The sequence below is a fragment of the Balaenoptera acutorostrata genome, chromosome X (genome assembly GCF_949987535.1).
Source record: "Balaenoptera acutorostrata chromosome X, mBalAcu1.1, whole genome shotgun sequence".
In the NCBI taxonomy this organism is placed as follows: domain Eukaryota; kingdom Metazoa; phylum Chordata; class Mammalia; order Artiodactyla; family Balaenopteridae; genus Balaenoptera; species Balaenoptera acutorostrata.
In genome coordinates this window covers 94053149-94065957 of record NC_080085.1, presented here as the reverse complement: position 1 = coordinate 94065957, position 12809 = coordinate 94053149, and the positions used below count along the sequence as shown (strand labels likewise).

General features: G+C 38.0%; 1 protein-coding gene across 8 annotated transcripts in view; it reads right to left on the bottom strand.

Moving 5' to 3' along the window:
- TBC1D8B (TBC1 domain family member 8B) overlaps window positions 1-12809 on the bottom strand; it is a 74599-nt gene that overhangs the window by 38164 nt on the left and 23626 nt on the right. The window lies entirely within an intron of this gene.

The window sequence follows — 12809 nt, the reverse complement described above, 5'->3', positions numbered from 1 at the left end:
CCTAGAGCCTCTGCTCTGAAACGAGAGTCCACCACAATGAGAAGTCTGTGCACCACAATGAAGAGTAGCCCCCGCTCGCTGCAACTAGAGAAAGCCCAGATGCAGCGACGAAGACCCAACACAGCCAAAAAATAGGTAAATAAATAAATTTATTTAAAAAAAGAATTAATATTGTTAAAATGTCCATGCTGAAGGGTGGAGTCAAGATGGCGTACTAGGAGGACATGGAATTTGCGGCACCTCACAACTAGGGCACCTACCAGGCACTGGTGAGGGACTACAGACACCTAAGGGGACAGGAGGAACCCCCAGAGACCAGGTTGTGGGATCTTGGTTCCCAGGCCAGAGGTCAGGCCCGAGTTCCTGTGGTGGGAGCTCTGAGTCCAAACCGCTGGACTAACAGAGAACCTCACACCCCAGGGAATATCAATTGGAGTGAGGCCTCCCAGAGGTCCTCATCTCAGCACCAAGACCCAGCTCTGTCTAACTGCCTGCAAACTCCAGTGCTGGACGTCTCAGGCCAAACAACCAGTAAGACAGGAATACAGCATCACCCATCAAAAAAAAAAAAAAAAAGAAATGACAAAAAAATTTGTTACAGATAAAGGAGCAAGGTAAAAACCTACAAGACCAAATAAATGAAGATGAAATAGGCAACCTACCTGAAAAAGAATTCAGAGTAATGACAGTAAAGATGATCCAAAATCTCAGAAACAGAATGGAAAAAATACAAGAAATATTTAACAAGGATCTACAAGAACTAAAGAGCAAACAAACAGTGATGAACAATACAATTACTGAAATTGAAAATACTCTAGAAGGAATCAATAACAGAATAACTGAGGCAGAAGAACGGATAAGTGAGCTGGAAGATAAAATGGTGGAAATAACTGCCAGGGAGCAGAATAAAGAAAAAAGAATAAAAAGAATTGAGGACAGTCTCAGAGACATCTGGGACAACATTAAATGCACCAACATTCGAATTATAGGGGTCCCAGAAGAAGAAGAGAAAAAGAAAGGGTCTGAGAAAATATTTGAAGAGATTATAATCGAAAAGTAACCTAACATGGGAAAGGAAATAGTCAATCAAGTCCAAGAAGCACAGAGAGTACCATACAGGATAAACCAAAGAGAAACGTGCCAAAACACATATTAATCAAACTATCAAAAATTAGATACAGGGCTTCCCTGGTGGCGCAGTGGTTGAGAATCTGCCTGCCAATGCAGGGGACACGGGTTCGAGCCCTGGTCTGGGAAGATCCCACATGCCGCAGAGCAACTAGGCCCGTGAGCCACAATTACTGAGCCTGCGCATCTGGAGCCTGTGCTCTGCAACAAGAGAGGCCGTGATAGTGAGAGGCCCACACACCGCGATGAAGAGTGGCCCCCACGTTCCACAACTAGAGAAAGCCCTTGCACAGAAACGAAGACCCAACACAGCCGTAAATAAATAAATTAAATAAATAAAAATTAAAAAATATATATCCATGGACTCCCATATGCCTATGTAATAATCCACGAGCTCATTCTATTAAAAAAAATTACATACAAAAAAAAATACTGAAAGCAACAAGGAAAAAGCAACAAATAACATACAAGGGAATCCCCATAAGGTTAAGAGCTCATTTTTCAGCAGAAACTCTGCAAGCCAGAAAGGAGTGGCAGGACATATTTAAAGTGATGAAAGGGACAGGAACCAAGAGAGCGGAGTAGAAGGACGTGCTCTCACTCCCTCTTGTGAGAACACCAGAATCACAACAAACTGCTGCACAATCATCGACAGGAAGACACTGAAACTCACCAAAAAAGATAACCCACATCCAAAGACAAAGGAGAAGCCACAATGAGACAATAGGAGGGGCGCAATCTCAGTAAAATCAAATCCCATAATTGCTGGGAGGGTGACTCACAGTCTAGAGAACACTTATACCACAGAAGTCCACCCACTGGAGTGAAGGTTCTGAGCCCTACGTCAGGTTCCCAATGGGAAGAGGAATTCCTAGAGAATCAGACTTTGAAGGCTAGTGGGATTTGACTGCAGGACTTCTACAGGACTGGGGGAAACAGAGATCCCACTCTTGGAGGGCACACACAAAGTAGTGTGCGCATCGGGACCCAGGGGAAGGAGCAGTGACCCCAGGGGAGACTGAACCAGACCTACCTGCTAGTACTGGAGGGTCTCCTGCAGAGGCGGGCGGTGGCTGTGGCTCACTGTGGGGACAAGGACACTGGCGGCAGAAGTTCTGGGAAGTACTCCTTGGCGTGAGCCCTCCCAGAGTCTGCCGTTAGCCACACCAAAGAGCCCAGGTAGGCTCCAGTGTTGGGTTGCCTCAGGCCAAACAACCAACAGGGAGGGAACCCAGCCCCACCCATCAGCAGACAAGAAGATTAAAGTTTTGCTAAGCTCTGCCAACCAGAGCAACACCCAGCTCTACCCACCACCAGTCCCTCCCATCAGGAAACTTGCACAAGCCTCTTAGATAGCCTCATCCACCAGAGGGCAGACAGCAGAAGCAAGAAGAACTACAATCCTGCAGCCTGTGGAACAAAAACCACATTCACAGAAAGCTACACAAGATGAAAAGTCAGAGGGCTATGTACCAGATGAAGGAACAAGATAAAACCCCAGAAAAACAACTAAATGAAGTGGAGGTAGGCAACCTTCCAGAAAAAGAATTCAGAATAATGATAGTGAAGATGATCCAGGACCTCGGAAAAAGAATGGAGGCAAAGATCGAGAAGATGCAAGAAATGTTTAACAAAGACCTAGAAGAATTAAAGAACAAACAAACAGAGATGAACAATACAATAACTGAAATGAAAAATACACTAGAAGGAATCAATAGCAGAATAACTGAGGCAGAAAAACGGATAAAGTGACCTGGAAGACAGAATGGTGGAATTCACTGCTGCGGAATAGAATAAAGAAAAAAGAATGAAAAGAAATGAAGACAGACTAAGAGACCTCTGGGACAACATTAAACACAACAACATTCGCATTATAGGGGTCCCAGAAGGAGAAGAGAGAGGGAAAGGACCAGAGAAAATATTTGAAGATATTATAGTCTAAAACTTCCCTAACATGGGAAAGGAAATAGCCACCCAAGTCCAGGAAGCCCAGAGAGACCCACACAGGATAAACCCAAGGAGAAACACGCCAAGACACACAGTAATCAAACTGGCAAAAATTAAAGACAAATAAAAATTATTGAAGGCAGCAAGGGAAAAACGACAAATAACATACAGGGGAACTCCCATAAGGTTAACAGCTGATTTCTCAGCAAAAACTCTACAAGCCAGAAGGGAGTGGCATGATATAATTAAAGTGATGAAAGGGAAGAACCTACAACCAAGATTACTCTAGCCAGTAAGGATCTCATTCAGATTCGATGGAGAAATCAAAAGCTTTACAGACAAGCAAAAGCTAAGAGAATTCAGCACCACCAAACCAGCTCTACAACAAATGCTAAAGGAACTTCTCTAAGTGGGAAAAACAAGAGAAGAAAAGAACCTACAAAAACAAACCAAAACAATTAAGAAAATGGTTATAGGATCATACATATCGATAATTACCTTAAACGTAAATGGATTAAATGCTCCAACCAAAAGACACAGGCTTTCTGAATTGATACAAAAATAAGACCCATATATATGCTGTCTACAAGAGACCCACTTCAGACCTAGGGACACATACAGACTGAAAGTGAGGGGATGGAAAAAGATATTCCATGCAAATGGAAATCAGAAGAAAGCTGGAGTAGCAATACTCATGTCAGATAAAATAGACTTTAAAATAAAGAATGTTACAAGAGACAAGGAAGGACACTACATAATGATCAAGGGATCAATCCAAGAGGAAGATATAAGAATTATAAATATATATGCACCCAACATAGGAGCACCTCAATACATAAGGCAACTGCTAACAGCTCTAAAAGAGGAAATCGACAGTAACACATTAATAGTGGGGGACTTTAACACCTCACTTACACCAATGGACAGATTATCCAAAATGAAAATAAATAAGGAAACAGAAGCTTTAAATGACACAATAGACCACACAGAAGTAATTGATATTCATAGGACATTCTATCCAGAAACAGCAGATTACACTTTCTTCTCAAGTGCGTACGGAACATTCTCCAGGATAGATCACATCTTCGGTCACAAATCAAGCCACAGTAAATTTAAGAAAACTGAAATCATATAAAGCATCTTTTCTGACCACAACGTTATGAGATTAGAAATGAATTACAGGGGAAAAAACGTAAAACACATAAACACATGGAGGCTAAACAATACGTTACTAAATAACCAAGAGATCACTGAAGAAATCAAAGAGGAAATCAAAAAATACCTAGAAAGAAATGACAGAGAAAACACGATGATCCAAAACCTATGGGATGCAGCAAAAGCAGTTCTAAGAGGGAAGTTTATAGCTATACAAGCCTACCTAAAGAAACAAGAAACATCTCAAATAAACAATCTAACCTTACACCTAAAGGAACTAGAGAAAGAAGAACAAACAAAACCCAAAGTTAGCAGAAGGAAAGAAATCATAAAGATCACAGCAGAAATAAATGAAATAGAAAAAAAGAAAACTATAGCAAAGATCAATAAAACTAAGAGCTGGTTCTTTGAGAAGATAAACAAAATTCATAAATCATTAGCCAGACTCATCAAGAAAAAGGGGGAGAGGACTCAAATCAATAAAATTAGAAATGAACAAGGAGAAGTTACAACAGACACCGCAGAAATACAAAGCATCCTGAGAGACTACTACAAGCAACTGTATGCCAATAAAATGGACAACCTGGAAGAAATGGGCAAACTCTTAGAAAGGTATAACCTTCCAAGACTGAACCAGGAAGAAATAGAAAATATGAACAGGCCAAACACAAGTGATGAAATTGAAACTGTGACTAAAAATCTTCCAACAAACAAAAGTCCAGGACCAGGTGGTTTCACAGGAGAATTCTATCAAACAATTAGAAAAGAGCTAACACACATCCTTCTCAAACTTTTCCAAAAAACTGCAGAGGAAGGAACACTTCCAAACTCATTCTATGAGGCCACCATCAGCCTGATACCAAAACCAGACAAAGATACTACAAAAAAAGAAAATTACAGACCAATATCACTGATGAATGTAGATGCAAAAATCCTCAACAAAATACTAGCAAACAGAATCCAACAATACATTAAAAGGGTCATACACTATGATCAAGTGGGATTTATCCCAGGGGTGCAAGGTTTCTTCAATATACGTAAATCAATCAATGTGATACACCATATTGACAAATTGAAGAAGAAAAACCATATGATCATCTCAATAGATGCAGAAAAAGCTTTTGACGAAATTCAACACCAATTTATGGTAAGAAATCTCCAGCAGGTGGGCATAGAGGGAACCTACCTCAACATAATAAAGGCCATATATGACAAATCCACAGCAAACATCATTCTAAATGGTGAAAAACTGAAAGCATTTCCTCTAAGATCAGGAACAAGACAAGGATGTCCACTCTCACCACTATTATTCAACATAGTTTTGGAAGTCCTGCCACGGCAATCAGAGAAGAAAAAGAACTAAAGGAATACAAATTGGAAAAGAAGAAGTAAAACTGTCACTGTTTGCAGATGACATGATACTATACATAGAGAATCCTAAAGATGCCACCAGAAAACTACTAGAGCTAATCAATGAATTTGGTAAAGTTGCAGGATACAAAATTAATGCACAGAAATCTCTTGCATTCCTATACACTAATGATGAAAAATCTGAAAGAGAAATTAAGGAAACACTCCCATTACCATTGCAACAAAAAGAATAAACTACCTAGGAATAAACCTACCAAGGGAGACAAAAGACTTGTACGCAGAAAACAATAAGACACTGATGAAAGAAATTAAAGATGATACTAACAGATAGAGATATACCATGTTCTTGGATTGGAAGAATCAAGATTGTGAAAATGACTATACTACCCAAAGCAATCTACATATTCAATGCAATCCCTATCAAATTACTAATGGCATTTTTTATGGAACTAGAACAAAAAATCTTAAAATTTGTATGGAGACACAAAAGACTCCGAATAGCCAAAGCAGTCTTGAGGGAAAAAAACGGAGCTGGAGGAATCAGACTCCCTGACTTCAGACTATACTACTACAAAGCAACAGTCATCAAGACAATATGGTACTGGCACAAAAACCAAAACATAGATCAATGGAACAAGATAGAAAGCCCAGAGATAAACCCACGTAACTGTGGTCAACTAATCTATGACAAAGGAGGCAAGGATATACAATGGAGAAAAGACAGTCTCTTCAATAAGTGGCGCTGGGAAAACTGGACAGCTACATGTAAAAGAATGAAATTAGAACACTCCATAACACCAAACACAAAAATAAACTCAAAATGGATTAAAGACCTAAATGTAAGACCAGACACTATAAAACTCTTAGAGGAAAACATAGGAAGAACACTGTCTGACATAAATCACAGCAAGATCTTTTTTGATCCACCTCCTAGAGAAATGGAAATAAAAACAAAAATAAACAAATGGGGCCTAATGAAACTTCACAGCTTTTGCACAGCAAAGGAAACCATAAACAAGATGAAAAGACAACCCTCAGAATGGGAGAAACTATTTGCAAACAAAACAAGTGACAAAGGATTAATCTCCAGAATATACAAGCAGCTCATGTAGGTCAATATCAAAAAAAACAAACAACCCAATCCAAAAATGGGCAGAAGACCTAAATAGACATTTCTCTGAAGAAGATATGCAGATTGCCAGCAAACACATGAAAAGATGCTCAACATCACTAATCATTAGAGAAATGCAAATCAAAACTACAATGAGGTATCACCTCACACTAGTCAGAATGGCCATCATCAAAAAATCTACAAACAATAAATGCTGGAGAGGGTGTGGAGAAAAGGGAAACCTCTTACACTGTTGGTGGGAATGTAAATTGGTACAGCCACTATGGAGAACAGTATGAAGGTTCCTTAAAAGACTAAAATAGAAGTACCATACGAGCCAGCAATCCCACTACTGGGCATATACCCTGAGAAAACCATAATTCAAAAAGAGTCATGTACCACAATGTTCACTGCAGCTCTATTTACAATAGCCAGGACATGGAAGCAACCTAAGTGTCCATCGACAGATGAATGGATAAAGAAGATGTGGCACATATATACAAGGGAATATTACTCAGCCATAAACGGAAACGAAATTGAGCTATTTGTAGTGAGGTGGATAGACCTGGAGTCTGTCATACAGAGTGAAGTAAATCAGAAAGAGAAAAACAAATACAGTATATTATCACATATATATGGGATCTAAAAAAAACAAAAAAGTTCTGAAGAACCTAGGGGCAGGACAGGAATAAAGACGCAGATGTAGAAAATGGACTTGAGGACACAGTAGGGGGAAGGGTAAGCTGGGACGAAGTAAGAGAGTAGCACTGATATATATACACTACCAAATTTTAAATAGCTAGCGGGAAGCAGCTGCATGGCACAGGGAGATCAGCTCGGTGCTTTGCGACCACCTAGAGGGGTGGGATAAGGTAGGTGGGAGGGAGACGCAAGAGGGAGGGGATATGGGGATATATGTATGCATATAGCTGATTCACTTTGTTATACAGCAGAAGCTAACACAACACTGTAAAGCAATTATACTCCAATAAAGATGTTAAAAAAAAAAGTCCATGCTACCCAAAGCCATCCACAGACTCAAGGCAATCCCTATCAAAATTCAAATGGCACTTTTCATAGAAATAGAAAGAAATCCTAAAATTCACATGTAACCACAAGAGACCCTGAATAGACAATGAAATCCTGAAAAAGAACAAAGTTGAAGGCATCACATTTCCTGATTTCAAACTATATTACAAAGCTACAGTAATCAAAACAGCATGGTTCTGGCATAAAAATAGACACACAGGCTAACAGAACAGAGATGAGAGCCCAAAATAAATCCACATATATATAGTCAACTAATATCTGAAAAGGGAACCAAGACTACTCAATGTGGAAAGAACAGTGCCTTCAATAAATGGTGTTGGGAAAACTGAATATCCACATGCAAAAGAATGAAATTGGACCGTTATTTTACACCATGCACAAAAATTAACTCAAAATGAATTAAGGACTTAATCATAAAACCCAAAACTATAAAATTCCTAGAGGAAAATATAGGGGAAAAAGTTCCTTCACATTGGTCTTAGCAACAATTTTTAAGATAGGACACCAAAAGCATAAGCAAATGTCAATAAGTGGGACTACATAAGGTTAAAAAGCTTCTGCAAAGAGAAAGAAATAATCAACAAAATGAAAAGGCAACATATAAAACAGAAGAAAGTATTTGCAAACCATAAATCAGATAAGGGATTAACATCTACAACATATAAGGGACTTACACAACTCAACAGCAAAAAACAAAACAAAACAGAACAAAAATCCTGATTAAGAAATGGACAAGGGACCTGAATAGATATTTTTTACAAAGATATACAAATGGCCAACAAATACATGAAAAGGTTCTGAACATCACTAATCATCAGGAAATGCAAATCAAAACCACAATGAGGTATAATTACACACCTGTTAGAATGGCTATTATCAAAAGACTATTATCAATAGTCTTATCAATAGCTATCTTATCAATAGCTATTATCTATTAAGTGTTGGCAAGAATGTGGAAAATAGGGAGCCAAAGCGCACTGTTGGTGATGATGTAAATTGGTACAGCGCTATGGAAAACATGTATGGAGGTCCTCAAAAGATTAAAATTAGAACTACCACATGATTTGGTAATCCCACTTCTGGGTATACATTCAAAGGAAATGAAGTCACTATCTTGAAGAGATATCTGCACCCCTTTGTTCATTGCAGCATTTTTCACAAAATCTAAGACAAATCTGTTTACAGATGAATGGATAAAGAAAATTTGGTGTGTGCATATATGTGTGTGTGTGTGTGTGTGTATGTATATATATATATACACACAAAAGATTATTATTTAGCCATAAAAGGGAAGTTCTGCAAGGTGCAGCAACATGGATGGACATTGAGGGCACTACACTAAGTGAAATAAATCAGACAGAGAAAGACAAATACTATATGATCTCAGTTATATGTGGAATATAAAATAGCCAGCTTTATAGAAGCAGAGTAGAACGGTGGTTTCCAGGGGCTAGGAGTAGGGGAAATGAGATGTTGGTCAATGTGTACAAACTTCCAGTTTATATGAAAATAAATTCTAGGGATCTAATGTACAGCATGGTGACTACAGTTAACAATATTGTATATTTGAAAGTTGCTATGAGAGTAGAATTTAAATGTTCTCACTACAACAACAACAACAACAACAAAATTGTAATTACATGAGGTGGGGGATATGTTAACTAACCTTACTGTGGTAATCATTTTAATATATGTGCATCAAATCATCACATTGTACATCTTAAACTTACACAATGTTATATGTCAATTATCTCAATAAATCTGGGGGAAAAAAAAGAACCTGGCAGTTCCTTACACACATAGTTGAAGTTTAACAAATATTTGTTGAATTTTTAAAAATTCAAAAAAAAATAAATGAGGTATCAAACCACAAAAAGATATGGAGGAACCTTAAATGCATATTGCTAAGGAGTCAGTCTGAAAAGGATACATATGGTATGATTCCAACTATATAACATTTTGGAAAAGGCAAGAGTATAGAAACAGTAAAATGATCAGTGGTTACCAAGGGTTGGGGAGAGGGATAAACAGGTAGAGCACAAGGGATATTTAGGGTGGGGAAATTATTCTGTATGATACTATAATGGTAGATATATTATGTATTTGGCAAAAGCCATAGAATTGTACACCACCAAGAGTGGATCCTAATGTAAACTATGCAGTTTAGTTAATAATGTATCAATACTGGTTCATCAATTATAACAAATGTACCATACCAATGCAAGATGTTAATAATAGGGAAAACTGGGCATAGTAGAGGGCGTGTGGGTGTATATAGGAACTCTGTACTTTCTGTTCAATTTTTCTGTAAACCTAAAACTGCTCTAAGAAATAAAGTCTATTAACTAAAAAGATTTAAAAAAGGAAAGTATGACAACTATGTCCCATCAAATAGAGAATATCAACAAAGAGAAATTATTAAAACAAAGAATCAATCAACAATGTATGAAGGATTTCAATTTCTTCACATCCTCCTCAACATTTGTTATTGTCTGTCTTTATTATTAGAGCCACCCTAGTGGGTGTGAAAGGGTCTCTAATTGTGGCTTTGATTTGCAGTTCCCTAATGACTATTTACTTCGAAGATCTTCATGTGCTTAATGGCCATTTCTTTATCTTCTTTAGAGAACTGTATATTCAAATCCTTTGGCCATGTAAAAAAAATTAGATTCTTTGCCTTTTATTTTTGAGTTGTAAGAGTTTTTTTATATATTCTGGATAGATGTCCCTTATCAGATATATAATTTGCAAGTATTTTCTCTCATTCTGCATACTGTCTCTTCACTTTCTTGATGGTATCATTTGTACAACAAACATTTTTAATTTTGATGTAGCCAATTTGCATTATTTTTTCTTTTGTCGTGTTTTTATGTCACAGCTAAGAAAAAAATTGCCTAATTCAAAGTCATGAAGATTTAGTCTTACGTTTTCTCTAAGAGTTTTATAGTTTTAGCTCTTACCTTTAGGTCTTTGATCCATTTAGAGTTAATTTTTGTGTATGGTGTAAAAAAAGGTTCAACTTTATGTTTTTTTGTGTATGTATGTGGATATCCATTGTCCCCACACCATTTGTTGAATAGATTATATTTCCCTCTTTGCATTTATTTGGCACTCTGTTGAAAAAATCAATTGACCAGGGACTTCCCTGGTGGCGCAGTGGTTAAGAATCCGCCTGCCAATGCAGGGGACACAGGTTCAATCCCTAGTCTCAGAAGATCCCAAATGCCGCGGAGCAACTAAGCCTGTGCACCACAACTACTGAGCCTGTGCTCTGGAGCCTGCGAGCCACAACTACTGAGCTCATGTGCCACAACTACTGAAGCCCACGCACCTAGAGCCCATGCTGTGCAACAAGAGAAGCCACCGTGGTGAGAAGCCCCCACACCACAACGAAGAGTAGCCCCCACTCGCCACAAGTAGAGAAAGCCCCCGCACAGCAACGAAGACCCAACACAGCCAAAAATAAAATTAATTAATTTTAAAAAATCAATTGACCATAAATGTAAGACTTTATTTCAAGACTCTCAATTCTATTACACTGATCTATATGTCTAACCTTACACCAGGAACATGCTGTCTTGTTTACTACAGCTGTGTAGTAAGTTTTGAAATTGAGAATTGTGAGTCCTCCAACTTTGTTCTTCCTCTTGAATACTGTGTTAGCTATTCTGGGTCCCTTGCATTTCCACATTAATTTTATGATCTCCACTTTGAATACATATCAGTTACCCAGCTTCTGTGGATTGTAACTATACCAGAAGTCTGAAGTTACCACTAGAGGTACGAAAAAAAGGCTCACTTAACATCATCCCTTTAACTTTAGTAGCTTAAGAAAGATGAAAAGAATGTCCATGACTAAGGTGGAGGAAAAGTAGAAGTTTAGGGTAAAGCAGTACAGTAGTATTTCACCTTGAAACCCAAGAAGCCAACAAGACCTAGAAGGGTTGAAAGTTAAGAGGATTCAGGGAAAGTTTAAAAGGAGTATTCAAATCAATGTCTGAATATAAGGGTAGGACAGAAGAATATTACAAAGGAAAAAACTATTAGTGAGTATATGTCCCATATTACAACACTTTTCTTTTTTAAAAAGCTTGTTTTGACAAGTCTACTTTACTATTAATGTTACATTTTGCTGTTCTAATGAGGGATTATGTTTTTGCAAAACCGATTTAAAAATTCATGGTTGGAGTCTGGGTCTCAAGCAAAGTACATTTCCTTAATTTAGGCCATATGACTGAGGAACCAGTTTATCTATTAGTAGTATATCTAAACTACAGGAAAAGTAGCCAAGAAGGAAAAGAAAAATTAACCCTTAAGTTACGAAACCCCAAACATCAATATATAAAAGGGATGACAAGTGTGCTGCTTCTATCCATGATTACCTTTTAAGTATTCATAAAAATCACACTAACATATTCACCTTCAAAGATGCTGGTTTAAATCAATTTAATATTTGAATTGTTTGAAGAGCATAATAAAGTATTCAGGAAACTAAGCTTAAATTACTTAACTTTTGGGCTTCCCTGGTGGCGCAGTGGTTGAGAATCTGCCTGCTAATGCAGGGGACACGGGTTCGAGCCCTGGTCTGGGAAGATCCCACATGCCGCGGAGCAACTAGGCCCGTGAGCCACAACTACTGAGCCTGCACGTCTGGAGCCTGTGCTCTGCAACAAGAGAGGCCGCGATGGTGAGAGGCCCACGCACCGCGATGAGGAGTGGCCCCCGCTTGCTGCAACTAGAGGAAGCCCTCGCACAGAAGCGAAGACCCAACACAGCCCAATAAATAAATAATAAATCCATATGTCTAAAAAAAAAAGATTAATATTTCTTTATGTGTAACTTTTCTACAAACTATTAGATTTAAATTAGAATATCTCACAAACTCAACATAATAATGATGGTTGGGGGCCAGAGTTGACCTGTAAAATAAAAAATTACAGCAAAAATACAAAGAAATACTTCTCTTAGATATCAGAAGCTTATCTTAAAATAGGCTCCTGTTCATAGCACATAATTTTAAATTAGCGCTAATTTTATTTTTAATAAA